Below are 21,473 nucleotides of genomic sequence, written 5' to 3'. Positions count from 1 at the left end.
GGAGGGGGATGAGAGATAATGTAGAAACATGGGTCAGGAATTGTGTACAGTGCGCCAAAAATAAAGCTCGACCCCCCACACCAGCCCCAAATGCTCCATCAGAGAGGGCTGGGTCCCTGGCATAGAATCCAAATTGACTTCATTGGCAAATTGTCAAGGAGTAGAGAAGGAAGGGTCAAAGCTTTCCCCACCAGGAACAATAGCGCTCGCACTGCTGCTAAAAAGCTGTTCTCTGAAGTAGTTTGCAGAGATGGGACTCCTGAAATTATTGATTCAGACAACGGAGGGTCATTTGTGGGAGACATATTTACCCTAATGCTTAAAGCCTTGGGGGTGTCACACAAACTCCACGTCTCATACAGACCCCAGTCCTCAGGACAAGTGGAAAGAATGAACCGCACCATTAAAGAAACCCTCAGAAAAGTTGTAGATCATACCGGTAAAAACTGGCCTGAAAAGCTGCCACTAATACTGGCAGCCATCCGCAGCAGTAACAGGCTAAAAACTAAAATCCAGCCATACCAGATCCTCTTTGGACAGGCAATGAGGCTGGTCATTAACTCCAAGCAAGCAGCAGATACAGAGACAAACAATCTGCTTGGAACTCATGAGCATTGGCAGTGGTTAAAACAGTTACAGGAAGATAAAGCCACCCTACAGCATAGGATGAGCCAAGCCATTGAGCTCATGCATAAAAAGATGGATCAAAAGAAAATTGGGGACTCCCTACTATGGGAGCCAGGGGATCAGGTAATGTATTTAAAGTTGGACAAAAGGGATCACACACTGGAGTCAAAGTGGGCCGGTCCCTACTCCATAGTTGATCACCTCAGGCCTCTCATTTACCGCATAAACAAAAATGGCAAATTAAAGTGGGTTCACGTTTCACAAATCAATTAATTCTGTTCCGCTGTAATTATATTTTCAGACACAACACCCCAACAACAATTGCGAACCGGGAGCTGTGAACGTGGTGTGTTTTTATTTCTGCAGGACTGTTGGGCACGGAATACTGCTGCTTAGACCGCCAGTTAAAAAGAGAGGCAGAACAATGCTTTGAATGAAATGGAAAACAGAACTGCAGCAGGCATGTCAGTTCTTGGTCTGGATCAAAGCATTCGCCCTAATCACGGTGGTAAAGACACAACCTAACCCCAAAGGAAAAATACACCCAGGCACATCCATGCCCATCCATAACAACGATATCCATGCTCCAGGATACCTGGGACAAGGTGAAACAATTCTCACTGCCTTACTGATACGTAACAACTCACAAACAGACAACGTACCATGGACCCCAGTACAACAACCAGATACACATTTAAGATGGGTTGATTTTAATACTAATCTTACACTAGCACCTTTAGGGGAAACTCAGGTATATGTTGGGGAAGGGGAACTGGGGCTACAAGCAAATATTTCAGTCCCCGCAGGAAAGGAACAACATTGGATGGTGGGGGTACGAACAGAAGGGTATGTGGGAGATACCACCATGCTTTCTGACTACCCCTCACTCCCTTATGCCTGGGATGAATTCGTAAAATCAGGGACCCTTGTAACAGGAATCGTAGTATACTGCCCGAGTCACACACATGCAATACCATTCCCTGATGGGTGTGACTGGAAATGGGAGAAAGAACATGTGTTTATAAGAAACACCCCGTTACATATGGCAAAACCTGCCTTATTTAAGGTCCAAACTACTCCAGTGAAAGTCTTGGTGAGCCCCCTTCTGGTAGAAGTAAAAATTGACATGGATTGGACACGATTAAATGTCTCAAGAGTAGAGCCCAAGTGTATGCCCTTTTATCCGATGAAGTGAGCTGTAGCTCACGAAAGCTTATGCTCAGATAAATTTGTTAGTCTCTAAGGTGCCACAAGTCCTCCTTTTCTTTTTGCAGATACAGACTAACACGGCTGCTACTCTGAAACCTCTCCCTATACTGTTAGCCTGGATGAGGATGCACAAATTGTCCCTCCCAGATATGCCTCACCCCAGAACTAAAAGAGACATTATGGATACCATGCTGGGTGGGTTTGGAGCGGGAGCGGAACTTGCCAACTCAGTGGATTTGGAAACTATTAAGAACAAATTAAGCTCCCTGGCTCGACTGCAGGACAGCCTGATACAAAAACAAATACATGCTAATGTAGAATTGGTCTGGATAACCTAAAAGCCAGATGGAATCTTTGACAATGGATTAATACTACCACATGGCTTATGCATAAGAAAAATTTAGAAATAGGAAACTACATGGCCATAGCTATGGGATGCACTGAAATGCAGATACTTGCCCTAGCTACTTTGGAACAGAAAATATTAAGGTTTTGATGCATTTGTTAAAACAAAAAGAGATAATTGTTTGACACTTATCAATATGAATGGATGCAATACATTATGCAATACGATATAACAACACTAGCATGAGGAGGAGGAGGGGGACAATAAAAATAACTCATCAATGCACTATTAACTCTACATACTCTTACTATTAATAAAATATTGATGTCTCCTCTAATGCGTGTCCCATTGTTGAGAACTTTCTCATTACTTCCAAGTAGCATACACAAAATGGCTTTTTTAATACACTCATGGCCACAAATGCTTGGTGCTAAAGACTTGCTTAAATGGTCAAAGATATCCTGTTTAAGAAACAGGACACACTTAAATTGCATATTATCAACATTAGAATGGAATCTCATTATCCATTAGCCTCTGTTAGTGCAATTTGTAATATACTTTAGTTTGAGCTTTGCAGAATTGCCTGATCTTTGCCACACCATCAGCTGAGAATGTGGTGCTATTTCTTTGCTCATCAGTTTTGATATTATTAGCCAGCCTTATTGTGCTAGATATTTTTTACCCAGATGCAAAGAAAATTACATAAATTAACTATTAAACAAATACTGGAATGAAGACTATTGTCTTCATGACACAAGAGCCGCTTGGGAAAAAAAGAGGGCAAAGAATCAAATTCTGGGTTTTAAAATGGTTATTAGATTTATCCTTTTTACTATGCCTTAATGAAGGAAATCCTCCCCTAAAAAGAGGATTTAATGAAGTCTCAACATCAGAATAGCATAGTTTTCCAGCATTTGGGATTTTTCTCTCCCCTCTTCCTCCCTGCCATCCTCCCATTCTCCCCACCTCAAAAATAACCTGATTAAGCCATGTTTTCCATGCTGTAAGAGATACCCAACTACAGAATGGATTTTTGAGTTTTGGGAGAGGATTTCTACTTGAGGGAAATGAAAGAGAATGACAAGCAGGTTTTTTATTTGTTTTCAAAGAGGCTTGCACTTAGTCATGTACAGCTGACCAAACAACTCTTTTAAGCTATGCTGCAAATCAGAAGAAATATTTTGAAAACAAGCTGCATTTCTGGACCATAAAAGCAATGGAACACACCTTGATTTGTGGCCTCTAAAGTTATCCCTCTTTAATTTGTTCTCTTTATTCTATAAACTACTTCCGAGAAAAGAATATATAAGAAAGTTACTTTTAAAAAGGTGTAATGAGAAAATGCTTCCTGCCAAGTTATCCAAATGAAATATAAATAAAGTTGTTGTTCATGCAGAGCACAGACCTAAACTTGACTGCAAAGGGTTGGTATATTTCTTTAGAATTGTTGGAATGGAGGAAAAAAACGGTTTTCTATTTCACAGTTAAAACAACTTAAACTGAGCACAAATTACCTCCTACCAAATGTGCCAGAGGTGAGGTTTCCTTTCTTGGATGGGAGGCAGTAATATTTCCCACTACCTGAACTCTGTCTCCAGGTTTACATATGTTCACCAGATCATTATAAGTAATAATATCCACAGAGTGAGGAAGCTGACCAGCTGGTGCTTTTTCAGGCATTCCAGAGGACTGGAAAAGGGCAAATATAGTGCCCATCTATAAAAAGGGGACTAAGGACAACCCAGGGAATTACAGTCAGTCAGCTTAACTTCAGTATCTGGAAAGATAATGGAGCACATAATTAAGCAGTCAATTTGCAAACTTCTAAAAGACAGTCAGCATGGATTTGTCAAGAACAAATTGCGTCAAACCAACCTGATAGCTTTCTTTGACAGGGTAACAGGCCTTTTGGATGGGGGGAAGTGGTAGATAACGGTATATCTTGACTTTAGTGAGGCTTTTGATACTGTTTCGCATGACCTTCTCCTAAAGAAACTAGGGATATACAACCTAGATGGAGCTACTTTAATGTGGGTGCATAACTGGCTGGAAAACTGTTCCCAGAGAGTAGTTATTAGTGGTTCAAAGTCAAACTGGAAGGGCATAACGAGTGAGGTCCTGCAGGGAGCAGTTCTGGGTCCAGTTCAGTTCAATATCTTCATCAGTGATTTAGATAATGGCATAGAGAGTACATTTAAAAAGTTTGCAGATGATACCAAGCTGGGAGGGGTTGAAAGTGATTTGGAGGATAGGATTAAAATTCCAAATGAGCTGGACAAATTAGAGAAATGGTCTGAAATAAATAGGATGAAATTCAGTAAGGACAAATGCAAAGTACTCCACTTAGGAAGGAACAATTAGTTGCACACATACAAAATGGGAAAGGACTGCCTAGGAAGGAGTACTGCAGAAAGGGATCTGGGGGGGTCATAGTGGATGACAGGATAAATATGAGTCAGCACTGTAACACTGTTGCAAAAAAAAGCAAACATCATTCTGGGATGTATAAGCAGGAGTATTGTAAGCAAGACACGAGAATTAATTCTTCCACTCTACTCTGCACTGATTAGACCTCAACTAAAGTATTGTGTCCAGTTCCGGGCACCACATTTCAGGAAAGATGTGGACAATTGGAGAAAGTCCATAGAAAAGCAACAAAAATGATTAAATGTCTAGAAAACATGATCTCTGAGGATAGGACTAGAAGCAATGGGCTTAAATTGCAGCAAGAGCAGTTTAAGTTGTACATTAGGAAAAACTTCCTACCTGTTAAGGCGATTAAGCCCTGGAACAAATATCCTAGGTTGGCTGTGGAATCTCCGTCATTGGAGATTTTTAAGAGCCGGTTAGGCAAACATCTATCAGGGAAGGTCTAGATAATACTTAGTCCTTCCATAAGAGCAAGGGATTGGACTAAATCAGCAGTTCTCAACCAAAGGTCCGGGGTCCCCTGGGCGGCCACGAGCAGGTTTCAGGGGGTTCGCCAAAATATACAGGAGAGCGGGTCTGGGCATTAGACTCACTGGGGCCCAGGGCAGAACACTGAAGCCTGATCCTGCCTCCTGGGGCTGAAGCCGAAGCCCAAGCAACGTAACTTTGCAGGCCCCCTGTGGCGTGGGACCCCACGCAATTGCCCTGCTTGCTGCCCCCTAATGCTGGCCCTGGCTTTTAATCTATCGTATATGCAGAAAACCAGTTGTTGTGGGCCGTGGAGTTTTATAGCATGGGAGACGGGGGCTCAGAAAGAAAATGGTTGAGAACCCCTGGACTAGACGACCTCTTGAGGTCCCTGCCAGCCCTATGATTCTGTTATTTCCTGCATACTGATAACTTGCTGATCCCTGCAGATGAATAACCCATACTCTGTTTCTAAAGAATTATTTTCTTCATCTGTGAAAGGTGGACATTGTACTAGGTATCGTCATCGATGGCATGCTATGCTATTAGTTTTTAATTAAAATTTTTACAACACACTTTATGTTTGTTGCATGTGCTGTGTTTGAGAGTTGTGAGATCAGTATATCTTCTTTCAAGTGTCTTTTTTTATAGCAGGACACCAACAAACACTTTGTATAACGTTAGGTGTCATCAAGAAGTCTAGTTAGTGAAGTCATACGCTGGCTTTGTTTTAGTAGTAATTATAGACGTCAATCACAGAAGTAACAATACTTGAAATCATGTTTACAAGAAATCATTTATTTTAATATTTTTATTAATATAAGATGATCTTCTGTGGTTTATATACCCAAGAGTAAGTTGTTATACACCGAAGTCATTCCCTACATAAAGTTAAAAATCTCATTCATTCATTCATTTTTAAGAGGGCCATTTCAATTTGTAGTTTCAATTTGGAGAGACATGGTCAACCAAATATATTTAGATCTGGTTTTGAGAGCATTTTTATGACTTCTTCCATCTGTGCCCCTCCCTGCCCCCCAAAAAAGATAATCTAGCTACTTAATATGATCACCCTTTGCAGAAATTTTAAACTGAATGTTCCCTTCCTAGGTATGCAACATCTTTGCACTTTTCCACCCAGGAGAACAAGGTGGAAGGAGGAGCATCATTGTCATAGTTACAGCACATAATGGTACAAGTAGGACGAGAATCACTTTGCTAAGTTATTTGAATAAGAACTAAGGTTACACCAGCCACATGTGTACATGACAGGATTCATTCCCTCCCATCTCCACCCCACAACGCTAGGTGCTCCACAAACACACCCATTTCCACATGAGCTTACAGTCAAGGATTCCCATCCAAGGAATCAATGCTGGTAGACTCTTACAGTAGCACGGAGCCGCACTCAAATCAGTGGGGTTTCACACAAGTAGAGGGGCCTGCCTATGCAGGTGTGATTATAGAATCAGGACCTAAGATGACAAGTGACACAGAAAGGGTGGGAAGAGAGGGCTATATTTTTAAATATACACCCCTTTCAAGCAGGCAGGGAAATAAAGCCTAATCAAAGGTACATAAACGTTCAAAATAATTACATTTGATCACAAATCCTTCCACCCAGACCAAGCTACCAAGGAAATGAGCTGACAGGATATGAGGAGAGACCTGATTTGCTCCAAAGTTTCCTTCTAATCCAACACTGAACTCTTTGGACTTTTTTGGAATAGGTTGCATCAATGGAAGCGACAAAATCTTTTAATGCTTTTCAGAGAGCAATCAGCAATGCATCTATCAACCAGCTGCAATATAAAATAATTAAACCAGGGAAAGCTGCTACAGTAATCTTACTTTAAAATCCTGAAAACCTTTACATTTTGGGGATCTGATGGCACTGGCTAAAGCCAAACACGTTGGTACAGGGACAGAAACTACACAGTCGTCTTAACATAGCGCAACTAAATATACCTCTTCCATTTCCTGAACAGCAACAACTTAACTTTATGAGGACTTCTTGTTGTTGTAGCAGATCACAAGAAAACAAGCCGCAACCCAAATTCATTTAACTCCTAGGAAAATTGTATTTGAACCCAGGTCTCTAGTGGCTAGCCAGTCACCCTCTACTTTTATATATGAAAATATAGAAAAGAAATTGAGCTTTTAACAGAATTTATCTTACTAAACAGAATTAAATCCAAGTGAAGATCACAAAGGGACACAGTTAAAACAATGGCATTCAAGAAATCCTTACCTGTGCAACTAGACTTTGATTTTAAAGAAACCCTTACCATTTTAATCTAGGCTACTTTGCACATTTGTTTACCTTTTCCACTTCACTCTGCTTGGTCAGAGCATATACATTAACCAGTTTCACTTCCTGTTTATAGGTCAGTTTCATTTTCCTATCACCACATAGAAGCACAGTATTATGTTAATGTTTTCACTATTGCAGGAGAAATGTTTAAATCCTATTAACCCTGTATGTTGATTTTTAAAAAGAGGCCAAAGACAATATTTTTACTTGTGCTCAATCTTGTAAAATCTTATTTAACAAAATCAAAATAGGTGGGCCTAGCCATCTTTTCAGCACCCCTTTAATAATGTGTCAATTTTACAGAGTACTCCTTCACATTCATTTGAAACATGTAATGATCAGTTTTAAACATTACATAAATAGTAAAGCTGTCTCATTGTGGAATACAGCTATGTATAAATACCTCCCAAATATTTACAATGTATTTAAAAAGAGGATGAGTTGAGTTATAACCAACCCTAAAAAAAGGTCAAATAATTCCATTACTATAACTAGAAACGTGTTTAAGAACTCAACTTGCAAGGGCTAACACAGAACAATAAATAATGGCTCGTACATAAAGCATGTCATTGGAGCAGAGCTCCATGGGAAGGACTCTTTGTAATTTATGGGGAGTCTCATTTTCCTGACTGAAATGATATTTGTCACTAAGAATTCCTGTATGGTTCCAGATTGTTTGATTTCCGTGGGAGTTTTGTCTGAGTAATGGGTGTAGGATCCAGCCCACTGAGGCAAATATCACAAAACAGAGTCGGGGAGACCTTGATCTATTAAGAAAGAGGACAAGTTAGCAACGAGTATTTCATCCTACATATTCAGAGGCCTTAAGCCAGAATCTTTTTGTTTCCTTGTGGGTCTTTCTAATTATACAGAGCAGAATGCACAAGTATAAAAGGAGTATGATGGTGTTCTGCAGGCTACTGCATTACAGGGGTTCTCAAACTTTTTGATGGGATCCTCTTTCAAAATATTTCAGGCTGTTATGACCAGTGGTGAGCTGGAGCCGGTTCGCACCGGTTCATGCAAACCGGTTGTTAAATTTAGAAGCCGGTTTAGAACCGGTTGTTAAAGGGTTGGGCAAACTCTGGTCCGCAGGACCATCCTGTCCGGCCCGCCTGAGCTCCTGGCTGGGGAGACTCCCCTTGAGAATCCCTTTTTACTCATCCGGCGGTGCCCCAGGTCTTCAGTGGCACTTCGGCGGCGGGTCCCCCAGTGCCGCCGAAGACCCGGAGCGAGTGAAGGACGTGTCTCCGAAGTGCTGCCAAAGACCCGGAGCGACTGAAGGAACCGGTTCTTCAGATTTTGGCAGCTCATCACTGGTTATGACCCCCCCAACTCCATGCCACCCTTACTTCTGTGCTGCTCCTGGTAGCAGCATTGCCTTCAGTGCTGGGTGCCTGGCCAGCAGCTGCTGCTTCCCTCTCTGCCGTCAGAGCTGAGCAGCTGGATAGTGGTGGCTGCTGGCCAGGCACCCTACTCTGAAGGCAGCGCAGAAGTAAGGGTAGCAATACCACGACCCCCATACAATAGGGTCCCCCTTTTGGGTTGGGACCCCCCAGTTTGAGAAATGTTGCTTTAGTTTCAAGCACCTTCAGCCATGACATAAATACAAGCCTGCTGTTAGAACTTAGAAAAATTTCTTTATTAACAAAATATTACTACAGGAAGAAATGGTGTCACGTATGCAATATGTTCTTATTCCACTTTTTGGGTGGTGTACCTTTAAATGCAGGGACAACTGTCATTGTGGGCCTTTGATTTTTAGCATCCACAAATCCCGCTAAACTCCATAGGAGCTGCTTTGTTCATCTGAAAAGCACGTCTTTTGTGTTTCGTGCATAGTGTTACTGAGAGGGTCTTTGCACGCTCTCTTTTATTTAGCCTTTACTTCTGTTCTTCCTCAATTCGACTGAGAATAAGTCATTCACACAATTACATAGTTGATCTTTGTGTGTGGAAAACATGACTCTAGAAAGTTTCATGACCAACAGTGAGGTTGCAACTTCAAGAATAAGAACTGTTGGCTTGGATAAAATAATTCTTTTACTTACCACTTTGTCCGTTCCTCATATTTCCAATTAAGATAATTTATCCTGACAATTAGGTGATGTTGATTTTTACCAGTCCCATTTCTGACTTTGCCATGGTAGATCCCTTGGTCTTCCTGAAAATTAATACATTTAAGTAATTGAAAGAAACAAGGGTCCACTAGAACACAAGCCATTTTATCTGATAAAAGTTAAAAAAATCAGACCTCAGCTGTTTCCATTTCAACAGGACAGCCACCATCACACCAGTAACTCTTTTTTGTACTACTGCAAAGGGAAGAGGCCACCAACTCTAAACAAAGTTGTATACACCACAGGGCTAGTTAGCAGCTTAGGGTGACTTATTCTGAACCAGGGAAAGAAACACTTCAATGCAGCAGAGACAGGTTTGTTCCCCCCACAAACCAATGTTTCCCCTTGGAGCAGGGGAAGGTGAAGAGGGTTAATTTTACATGCTTAGATGTGGGTACACTCAAAAAACAGGGAAACTGAGTGCTCAGCCCTATAGTTTCAGAGCTTATCTCTATCCAGACCATCAGAATAATGCTCAGCAGCAGTAAAGGACTTTGCAAATAGCTGTGTGTGCAGTGTTATATGTAAGTGATTGACTGACCTTGGGAAACACGCCAGGTACCAGTAACCACATCCACACACCCACACCCTGCCCAAGCATAGGACTGGGGCAAGGGAACAAATGGCTCTGCAAGCCCAGTCCCCAGAAAACCCATAAGGGGCACAGACAGCGGGAGTGAAGAAACAAGGCTGGCTCTGTCTAGCAAACGCCAAGCGCTGGTCCGCGAGCAGCTGCTGCTCTTGTACCCAGATGCCTAGTAGGGAGATGTCTCTTTGAGATGCATAGAGTAGGAGGGCGCAGAAATGAGTTGTGTCTGGGCCATTGTTGGTAGGCAGATGCACAATAAGCACTCCACACCCAGAAGTTTCTGGAATTGGGTGTGATAGTTTCGGGTACGCTCAATAGGTTCCCTGTAGCTGGACTCCATTGAGGGCAAGCAGTCAGGGCAGCGGTATCACAAAAGGCCATGTGCCTGTGTGGGCTGGGAGAAGCTGATGCACAGGAGCAGAAAGCAGGCTGGTTTCCCCTGACAGGGCAGCTTTGCATCAGGATTTTTTTTTTTTAAACTTATCTACTTAATCTGAGTAGTTGGTTAATTTGTAAGCTGCCTAACTGAGTGATTCCAGCCAGGCGGAAGAGTCTGCCTGGATTCCAGCTGGAGATTTCTACAAGCAAGTGGAGGGAAGCTGTTGTTGCAGTGTTTTTGACTGTATAGAAAGACTGTAGCTGACACTCAGATGAACTCAGCCTCAGGGAACTCCGTGTGACTTCTCACAGTGTTTCTGTGGAGATTTAATTTGTTTTCTTTATGTTTACGTACAACTGTGAAGATACTGTCTGCGGATTAGAAAGCTGCTATGTTATGTTATAAAAATTTAGTTTTACAATGATGACAATGTTCCTTTACCATGATAAGATTTTATAAAGTTGGTACGTAAGAATTAAGTTCATTCCTTTTGTTCTTTTGGAGGTGGTTGTGGGGAGGTTGACCCTGTGCAATTCTTGCTGAAAATCCTCAGTGACTGAATTCTGGGTCTCCATGTGCTTTTCTGTGGGAGTTGGGCTTTTTAGGCACTGGAGAAGGGCAGTGAAGTAAATTCTAGCCCGCCCGAAGGTGACACCCTTTTTCCCCAGAAAGACTCACTCCCAGCAAATGACAGGTTTCAGACCATCATCATCCAGAAAGGCCAGGTAGCAGCACTGAGCCTCTCACAGCTCCTGCTCCTCCAGCCATGCCGGAGACTCCAGCCCTCTCAGCCAGCAAGGGCCACCATGCCAGCCATAGGCCTACACCTTTAGTGAGCAGCACCTGGCCCTCACCCTCACTCACCCTCTGCACAAGACAGACCCTCAGCTGTGGCTCCTGGGAGGGGAGTACATGGCCCCTGCTGTTAGCTATCCCCCATAGAGCAGGTACTCCCCGGGTGCTCACTGGCCATTGAGAGGGGCCCCAAATGCAAGACACCCGGGCTCTAGCCCGGTGTGGGGCAGGGTGGTTTCTGACATGACAAGTGTCTTGGTGCCCAGCAAGTCTCTGCAGCCAGCTCTGTGCCACAGCCCTGCTCAAGGCGTCCCCTGGCACCGCTAGCCCTGTGCTCAGAGAGTGGCAGGAACTGAGGGGAGTTTCCAGGACAGGTGCAGCAATCCACGCAGTTCACCTGGGAGTGGAGTCCTCATTAAGTGCCAAGGCTTGGACTCCCTGTGCCACCCCTCGTACTGTGAGCTCAGCACCAGAGCAGTTCCCGTGGGAGGTAAGTCAGTCAGCCTGTTCCTCCAGCCACCAGAGAGCCTGCCAGGGCGAGGGGCCCGGGGACCCAGCACACAAGGTGGCAAATCACACAGGCTTTCTCCCCTGGGAAAAGACAGAAATATCTTTTTAGCTAGGCTTACCCACCTGTTTCCCCGGGGCGCTGCTCCAGTGCTCCCAGTCACACAGCTGCCCCTGACAGCCCACAGCGGGCTCTGCTGTTCACATCCTCACCATGAGCCACCCTTGGAACACAGCAATAATTGACAGCTCTCATTCCTGGCTCACCATCTATAAACAGAGCTCTCCGCGTGCTGTTGGTGGTCCTCCTGGTTTAAAAGGGTCAGTTTGTTTACAGAGTGCAAATGCAGGCACACATGAGCTGGAAGATGTATTGGTTATACCAAAAGAGTATAAAATATGAAAACTAAACATTTGAAGGGACCACGTAATTAAAAAAAATACCATTTGCTTTAGCCTCTAATGGATGCATACCTATTCCAGCAGGATTTTCTTGGGAGTAGTGATTTAACACAATGATGAATTGGGGCTTGCTGACCCAGCAGGCAAAGTAAAGCAGGCCAAGGAGACTGAAGAAGAAAAGCAGTGTTAAGTCTTTCCTATAATAATAATTATTATATATTTATTTGTATTATAGTAGCAGCCCTTGGCTCTGAGATTGTGCTAGGCCCTGTACAAATATACAGGTTTCAGAGGGGTAGCCCTGTTAGTCTGTGTCAGCAAAAATAACGAGGAGTCCTTGTGGCACCTTAGAGACTAACACATTGCATGGAGTGGAAAATACAGTAGGCAGGTATAAAAATACAGCACATGAAAAGATGGGAGTTGCCTTACCAAGTGGGGGGGGCACAGTTCTAATGAAATCAATTCAGTCAGGGTGGAAGTGGCCCATTCCCAACAGTAGACAAGAAGGGGTGAATATCAACAGAGGGAAAATTAATTTTTGTAGTGCTAGCGAGGCCAATTCAATTAGGGTGGATATGGCCCACTCTCAACAGTTGACAAAAAGGTGTGAGTATCAACAGAGGAGACCCTGGGAGACAGGCCAGTCCTCACTTACAGACAGTCCCCCAACCTGAAGCAAATACTCACCAGCAACTACACACCACACAACAGAAACACGAACCCAGGAACCAAACCCTGCAACAAACCCCATTGCCAACTCTGTCCGCATATCTATTCAAGGGACATCATCATAGGAGCTAACCACATCAGCCACACCATCAGGGGCTCGTTCACCTGCACATCTACCAATGTGATATATGTCATCATGTGCCAGCAATGCCCCTCTGCCGTGTACATTGGCCAAACCAGACAATCTACGCAAAAGAATAAATGGACACTAATCAGACATCAAGAATTGTAACATTCAAAAACCAGTAGGACAGTAGTTCTCAACTGTGGTCCACCGCTTGTGCAGGGAAAGCCCCTAGCGCGCTGGGCTCGTTTGTTTACCTGTTGCGTCCGCAGGTTTGGCCGATCACAGCTCCCACTGGCCGCGATTCGCCGCTCCAGACCAATGGAGGCTGCGGGAAGGGCGGCCAGCAAGTCCCTTGGCCTGCGCCACTTTCTGCAGCCCCCATTGGCCTGGAGCGGTGAACCGCGGCCAGTGGGAGCTGCGATCAGCCAAACCTGCGGACGTGGCAAGTAAACAAAATGGCCCAGCGCACCAGGGGCTTTCCCTGAACAAGAGGTGGACCACAGTTGAGAACCACTGCAGTAGGAGAACACTTCAATCTCCCTGGACACTTAATAACAGACTTAAAAGTGGCCATTCTTCAATAAAAAACCATCAAAAACAGACTTCTACTAGAAACTGCAGAACTGGAATTCATTTGCAAACTTGACACCATCAAATTAGGCCTGAATAAAGACTGGGAATGGCTAGGTCACTACAAAAAATAATTTTCCCTCTGTTGATACTCACACCTTCTTGTCAACTGTTGGGAATGGGCCACATCCACCCTGATTGAATTGGCCTCGTTAGCATTGACCCCCCACTTGGGAAGGCAACTCCCATCTTTTCATGTGCTGTATTTTTATACCCACTGTATTTTCCAATCCATGCATCTGATGAAGTGGGTTATAGCCCACGAAAGCCTATGCCCAAATAAATTTGTTAGTCTCTAAGGTGCCTCAAGGATTCCTCGGTGTTTTTACAAATACACAGTGAGAGAAAGACCTTGCTCCAGACAAGTTTGCAATCTAAATAGACAAGACAAAGGTGTGGAGAAGAAACTGAAGTGAAGTCACAGGCGGACATGGGAAAGAAAACCCAGGGCTCCTAAATCTCAGCCTAACTCTCTAGTTGCTGGGCCACTTGGGCTTCCCAAGTTGTCTTCTTGGCTGAGATAGTGTCAGCATTCAGCCTACTGCTGAAGTAAATCACATTTACAATTTGTATTTGCACGTCCCCTTCTACAAGCTGTTCATTAGGCATTAGAAGCATACTGAACGTAAGTAGGAAGCAGAGAGGGTGTGTTTATTTTTTCTTGACAGATGCATAGAAGGATGCAAATGCTGAGCTGAACTATATATATTTCTGTGTTGCAGTCTTTGGTGCATGCAATGTACCTGCAGCATATTATAAAAGGTAAATTGGTTATATGAGTTGCAAATTAGGCATAAAGTGTTCTAACGATTGACTTTAAGATACACTTTAGCTAGTTCCAATTATGAATAAATGCTCTATAAGTTATTTAAAGATACACTGTCAGTACCGAGGCCACAACTTTTACTTGCTTACCTGGCCTGTTTTTCTCTACATGGTTTTTGTTAATATCGACATCACATTTTGTAACATTAAATATAAAACTTATTCACACTCAGTTCTCCAAGGAAATACAGCTGCCTCCCAACACAAGCTGTGTTAGTGATTTAACCATCAAACACTATTCCTCACTGGAAAGCACATGGGCTTTCAGAGCAGTGTGCCAGCCTGATGATGTCACCACAGGCGTGGACAGGCACTAGGAAGTAAAGACAATGTTACCACTCAACCACAGTGGCTAGAAGCAGCCTACTTGCACAATGCAGATTGCCAGACTGGATTTGCACACAGGTTTCATTGTGGTGTGTCCAATTTCTCATTAGTTACATAGGATAGCAGATAAATAGTTTACTAAGCCACATAAGTCTGAATTTTAATAACTTCAAAACTTAGTTTATTTTAGCTATCTAGGTGGGGTTTTTTTGTTTCTTTGTTTTAACTCTGAGCCCATCACCCTTGTATTTGAACAGTTGAGGTTTAGTCTGGCCCATTAGAGAGAGAGAACAACCAGACAAGAAGTTCAGATCTGGAGTAGAATCTACACTTCCACAGATTCCAGAGCTCTTTGGATCCAGGGTTTTGGTATGAGCCAATCTCTAGGAGAGTATATTATATAAATAGATAAAGTTTTGTCAGCAAAGGGGAAATAGCTTAGTTACAGATTTCATACTTTCTAGAAATGAGTAAAATGAAATATTGCCAAGCAAGGTCTGAAAACACTATTGATTTTCATCTTGCGAATCTGTCACTTGTTTCCTACCATATGCCATTTAAATTGGAGACTAATTATTTACTAGATTTTCAGTCACATATTTGGAAGGTTGGGGGATGTTTGATGCAGAAGGAATGACATGTGACTCTAGCTATTTTGTAAAACTAAATTCAGAGGGGGAGGGAAAGGAAAGGCTATTTGAAAGCAGTGTGCTTTCTGGACATAGTCATAGACAAAGTCCTTTACAGCTCATCACAAGCAGACAGAATAGTAAAGTATGCATGACTTGCTACAAATATAGGCAGAGCTAATAGGACATATTGGGCCAAATTCATCCTTGACATTGGCTGACGCGGCGTCACATCGGGAATGAATAATAGTCTGTTATGACTAGCACTGTCTTTTTAAGGGATAGCACTACAATTGGTGCTAAGGAGAAAGTCCTGGAGCTGGTTACTGATGTGGTTTGTACTTACTTTCGCAGCAACAGGGGTATGGTAAGCTCATAAATCATAAGCCCAGATGATCCAATTCAATATCAATGGAGATTATCATTGTTTTTGAAAATCCTTTGCAGACACCTATTTCTCACACTTGCAGAACTGTAGTTAAGCAAACAGGATTGATAAATCACTCGGCAGCACAGTCCTTTGAAATTTAATGAGATCTTTGTAGGTCCTCTAGTATCATCCCATGAGGCAGTTTTCTTCTTTGCGCTAATACTCTAAAACACAGTGCAGTAGAGCGGGCCCATTGACCCTTACTCATTAAGAACTGTTTATATCATGAAATCGCAGCAGAATGATTAAGATGGACCTTAACTATAGAGCTTTTAAAAAGATTGGCAAAGACTGTTGGATAGTGAGTCATGAGTCCTAATGAGATTCCTGATGCCAACCATTTGAGCAATGTATGAAGTATTTGAGCCATTTTTCCTTTCTTAGCTGTATGCGAGTCTGACACTGTGTGGCACATCATGGTACTACAGGTCAACAGGTCTTCAGAGAATGACATTATGTTGGTTTTGCCACTTTGTTGCTATCCCCACCATTAGTGGTAAAATAGGAGGTATCTTCCAAATCTCTTTGCGGAGCCCTGAAGATTGCTCCATTTCCTCTTGCTATATTCTCCTTCCTCCTATCTCAGGCCTCTTATCCTAGGGATGGTCTTTAAAGCCACTCACTGCTGCTCTTTAATCAAAGGGAAGTTTGATAGCGGAGTCCTGCCCCCTCCCAGGAGCGGAATGCACCTGAGCATTTCTCGTTTTTGCTAAGCAAAAACATTCTCGTTCTTGTAGGTTTATTTTCTATTATCCTTGTTGCCCTACCTGCTCCTTAAAAAAAAAAGAAAACAAAAAACATCTACCTTAAATATTTTCAGTTGTGAAAGTATAAGGCCCATAGAGCCCAGTCCTGCAGACCTTGGTCAAAAACCACTGTTCAGTGGGAAGGGAATGTGACAGATTAAAACTGATCTGTCATTACTTCATACTTGGAGAGTAGAAATATTGGTAAGCAGCAACAGTATGGAAATGTAACATACTTCCATTGTGGCATGCAGTGTAGTTGTAGCTGTGTCTGGCCCACGATAATCTATACTAAAAATAAAAGATGTTACCTCACCTACCTCGTCTTTCTAATGTGAAATACTGTCATTTTAAAAATAAACTGGGCTTGACTCAGTTTGACAAGCCCAGGCAGAAACAACCGACTTGCAAACCAGGATACAGTCCCTTTGAGGCAAGAATTTGTAGCTCCCGTCCTTCATGCGATGCTAGAAACCTCCTCCGGAAACAGGCTGGGGACAGTGAACAGCAAGGCACCCCCATGGGAGCAGGTCTCGTACAAAAAATGTGGGGCATGGAAATGGGGGCACCAGTGAAGCAAGTAGGCAGAACAGAAGGCTTCAGCAGAACTCCCTAAAACAGCTTATTTAATGCCTCAGGGTCCATGCTAGTTCTGCAGCGGGGAAATCCAGTCCTCTGTTTCCTATGAAATATGGGGAACTCTGTGAAAAATTGAGACCCACCCCAACCTCTCCATATGGATGCGATTCTAACGATATCATATGCAACAGCAGCAAAGCATTGGAGTGATTTGTCACCAGAATCTCAGATAGAAACCAGGATCTTTCATTAGGTTGTACACCTTATAGCCCCTCAACTTCAGGGCAAGGAATTCAGTGAAAGGTCTAAAACAGTTCTGGATATGGATTATGCCCATTAGAAGGTAGCAGTACACACAGCCCCAGCAAACGGTCATGTAAAAATTAGATTTTGTTTAAGAAACATCTGCTATTGATAATCCCTATATAAAAATAGTTGGGGCTATTAAAATTATGGACAGGGGATTTGTTTCAGATGTTACAGGCCAATCACTGTATCTAAATACGCATACACATTTGAGATGTTTTAATGGTGTCTAGTGGGAATGATATTTCCCTGAAAAGGAAACTTATGTTTTGTTTTACAATATGCTACTGCCTTTCCCTTCCCCTCCATGTAGCCAATGATCTCTCAAGAGCTTGGAATTCAGCCAGGTACATCCTTCCTAATTAAAGTGCATAAAAATCAAACGGTTTCCCCGCTTTTGGCAATATCTTGTGTTTTTCAGCTGGAATTATTCTTTAGCACAGTGTTTCTCAACAACTGGCCCATGGACCGGCACCGGTCTGTGGCAGTCTCCTTGCTGGTCCCTGAGATCTCCCTGACACAGTGTAGGAAGGCAGAAAGCCGGTCACTGGTATCAAAAAGGTTGAGAAACGCTGCTTGAGAACATTTGACGGTTGGACAGGTCTATCCCTTGTGTAACTCCGCCAATTTCACTGGAAAAACCAGGTATGCGTTTCACCATTATATACCAACACAACATTCCCTCTCTTCAGGTTTCATCTGTGTATGCCCACCCCCACACTTTGCCTCCATGGCAGGAAGCTCTGCCTACGTGGCTGCTTCTGAGGAGCGAAAGGGGTTTTAATTCCCCCTGGATCTTTGCTTTTGAAAGACATACCTGCCTCCCTCTAATTCTAGCCAATCCCAAATGTTTACAGTTGAAGCCATGGAAATCCACCTCCTGTATTTCACAGCTATTAGCAAGCTGGATTTGGGGCCATTATGTGTTCCAGATACATCTTGTAATGAATGTTACCAGGCAGCAGCTCTGTGAGACCTCCACGACTACCATTATGATGCAATTTCACAATGCTTGAGTACGCTTTTGTGGTTTTTTTTTGTCGTCCTGGCATCAAAATTTATGCCAAAAAGGAATTTGGTGCAATGGCAGCATGTTTCTATAAGATGTGCGTAGCGGAGGACGTGATATTCCACCCACAAGTGGATGAAAAGAGAACAAGCAACTGAGGACAGATCATTGTTTTGTGTAAACTGAAGGTTTGCACCAGATACTGCTCCATGTTTTGCAGGATGTGTTTGTGATAGATATGGAAATTTCCTGCAATAGCCGGGACAAACCTTATTGAATGAAGTTAAACCTCATTAAACCTATGTGTCATTGTGGGCCAGGAATTGAATGTAATACCATGGAGGATGGGAACAACCACCGTCCAGGGATGAAGAACAGTGGGCGGGGGGGGGGGGGGTAATCAGACAAATTTATTCAGGTTGTAACACCTCCGAAAAGGCACCACCACAGAAAAAAACCCTGTCGGGGTTTGAAGGACAGTTCATTAGCCAAAGCCCATGTTTGAGTTGGGGTGATCTCTGGTAAGCTTATTAGCATGCGTGTAGATTTTTACTGTTTTTAATATGTTTTCTCTGTAATGTTTTCACCTTGAATGTGCTTGTTTAGAAAGAGCAGCGTGGTAATTTAGCTATGGGGAAATACACTGTTTATAGTCTCTGAGGAGAAAGCTAAGCAGGACTGCTTAGGCAGTCTGACTTGCTGGGAAATTCACAGGTAGGGAAACGTGTAGCCTGGAAATACCCCAGTCTGGATGGCGACCCCAAGAAATGTGACAGATGGGGAGTTTGAAGCCTACGAATCAGTGCCCTTGCTAGATCAGGGATGGGGAATGTAGCTGCCATTACCCTGAATTGTGACAGTATTTATTCATGGTTCGTCACTAAAGATGGTTCTCAAAATTTTAACTAAATGTATTTGTCTAAAAGTATGCTAGAAGATCGAGAGCTCAGGAAAGCAGTGTTGTAAGTAGGTGTCCACGGGCAAAGAATAACTTGCTAGTTATAAATTCTTTCCTAGCCCTCAGTCTCCTGAAGATGTCAATATAGTGCAACGTCAAGGCTGCACAACGTATAGTATTTCTAGAATGGAGAACAGAGGGGCCTGATTAGTGTAACTGAGTAAAGTCATTGTCCATTGAAGTAGTGGAATTGCAACATTGGTTACACTTGATTTACACTGATATTAGTGAGGTGTCAAGTCACTCAATGAGGTTCCTAAACCTAAAATGCTAAACATTTTGTTCTCTACATGTGACCCATCCACTATTTCAACAAACTGCACACACATTTAAAATATCATGAAAATAGTATCTTTAATATTCAGTTTATATACTTACAATACACAATTGAAATTTGTTCACACACATTACAGGGATATTTATTTGCACCTGGTTTAAATCATCTGCCTTCAGCCTTTTACAGAGAAGCCTAAACCAGCACAAAATTCCACAAACCCCCCCCCCCCCCCCAACACTTTCATTTTGTAACAGAAATGTGCTAAGCCAAAGGGTTTGGATTTTTGTGTTTGTTTTTGAATGTTACCTGTGACATTCTATACCATGGGGGAGTGCCCTGTAACCCCCGTATTCCTCATCTGTATATAATTGTGATATTGCACATAAAGCAGGCCACGTGAGGTATCAGGGGAAAGGTTATGAACTGCTCAAAGCCCCTGTTCTATCTAAACATGTATATCTTTAGTGCATATGAAGTTATGAAATTGTGTTGTATGGTTGCCACTAAAACATGTTGTAAGTTGGGGAATCAGGTTAGATATAAGCAGAGGGCTTGTCTACACTGGCACTTTACAGCGCTGTAACTCTCTCACTCAGGGGTGTGAAAACACCGCCCCCCCCCGAGCACAGCAAGTTTCAGCGCTGTAAAGCACCAGTGTAGACAGTGCCCCAGCGCTCCCAGGGCTGGTAGCTATGCCCCTTGTGGCAGTGGGCTCTGCCACGACTACATAAGCCACGTTAAAGCGCCGCCGTGGCAGCACTTTAGCATTGCCAGTGTAGACTAGCCCTAAGATGTAGGGAAATAAGGAAAGGAACCAACGTCCGGCAAGGTGTCAAAACACTCAACAGCCACTGTCCAGCAATGACTCACCTCCATGAGGTCACACCAAGGGAATTGCTCAACCTTGCCTTGGCAATGCCCACCAGACATGCCTGGATTTGTATTCTCCAAATACTGAGGATATAAAACAGGGATATAAAAAAGGGACTGAGGATATAAAACAGAACACAACAGGCCCATGCTTCACCTTTCTCCTGCCCCCACCTATGCTGCAAGCAACAAAGACACTCAGAAGACCAAAGACTTCAACAGAGGAGGCTGGCTCAGGTTTCAAGGGTGAAACCTGTGTACTATGAACTGCGAGATCCTGTGGGATGAGAAAAACTGCTTAATCTAATGTTGCCCAGTCTAACAGGGTTGAGAGTTTAGATTGCATGCTTGTATTTTATTTTATTTTGGTAACTAACTCTGACTTTTTGCCTATCACTGTAATCACTTAAAATCTATCTTTTGTAGCCAATACATTTGTTTAACTGTTTGTCTTTACCAGCGAGTTTGCCTGAAGTGTGGGGCAAATCTGCTCAGGTTTGCAAAGGCTGCTGTATGTCCACTTTCCACTGATGAAGTGGTGAAACAATTAATAAATTTGCATTGCTCGTCTTGAGCAGTGCAAGATGGTGTATTCCTGAGGAACAGTGCTTGGAGCTGAGGGGGTTTGGCTAGTGCCTTTCCCTGTGTGATTCATGAGTGGCTCTGGGAGCATTCATGCACTCTAGCTGCCTGCGGGGCTCCACATGCGGTTGTGCTGAGTGATCACAGCACCTGGAGGGGTCTGCTGCTGCTCACTAGCAAGGCATTGTGAGAGACAGCCCAGGCTGGAGAGAGTTAAGGGGGTACAGTGGTCTCACAGTCCCAGTCTGCACCCCGGGGATCCCGTCACATTACCTTTTTTACTATACAAAGCGCACTTAAATAGCTAAAACTAGAAGTTA

The 21,473-nt window shown here is 43.1% G+C and overlaps 1 pseudogene; it reads right to left on the bottom strand.

The window, feature by feature from the left end:
• Positions 1-1,584: 1,584 nt before the first annotated feature.
• On the bottom strand, positions 1,585-20,577 carry LOC141981852 (maternal DNA replication licensing factor mcm3-like; annotated as a pseudogene).
• Between the last annotated feature and the right edge of the window lie 896 nt (positions 20,578-21,473).

The sequence above is a fragment of the Natator depressus genome, chromosome 2 (genome assembly GCF_965152275.1).
Source record: "Natator depressus isolate rNatDep1 chromosome 2, rNatDep2.hap1, whole genome shotgun sequence".
Classification (NCBI taxonomy): Eukaryota; Metazoa; Chordata; order Testudines; family Cheloniidae; genus Natator; species Natator depressus.
This window is presented reverse-complemented; position numbering and strand designations above follow the sequence as displayed.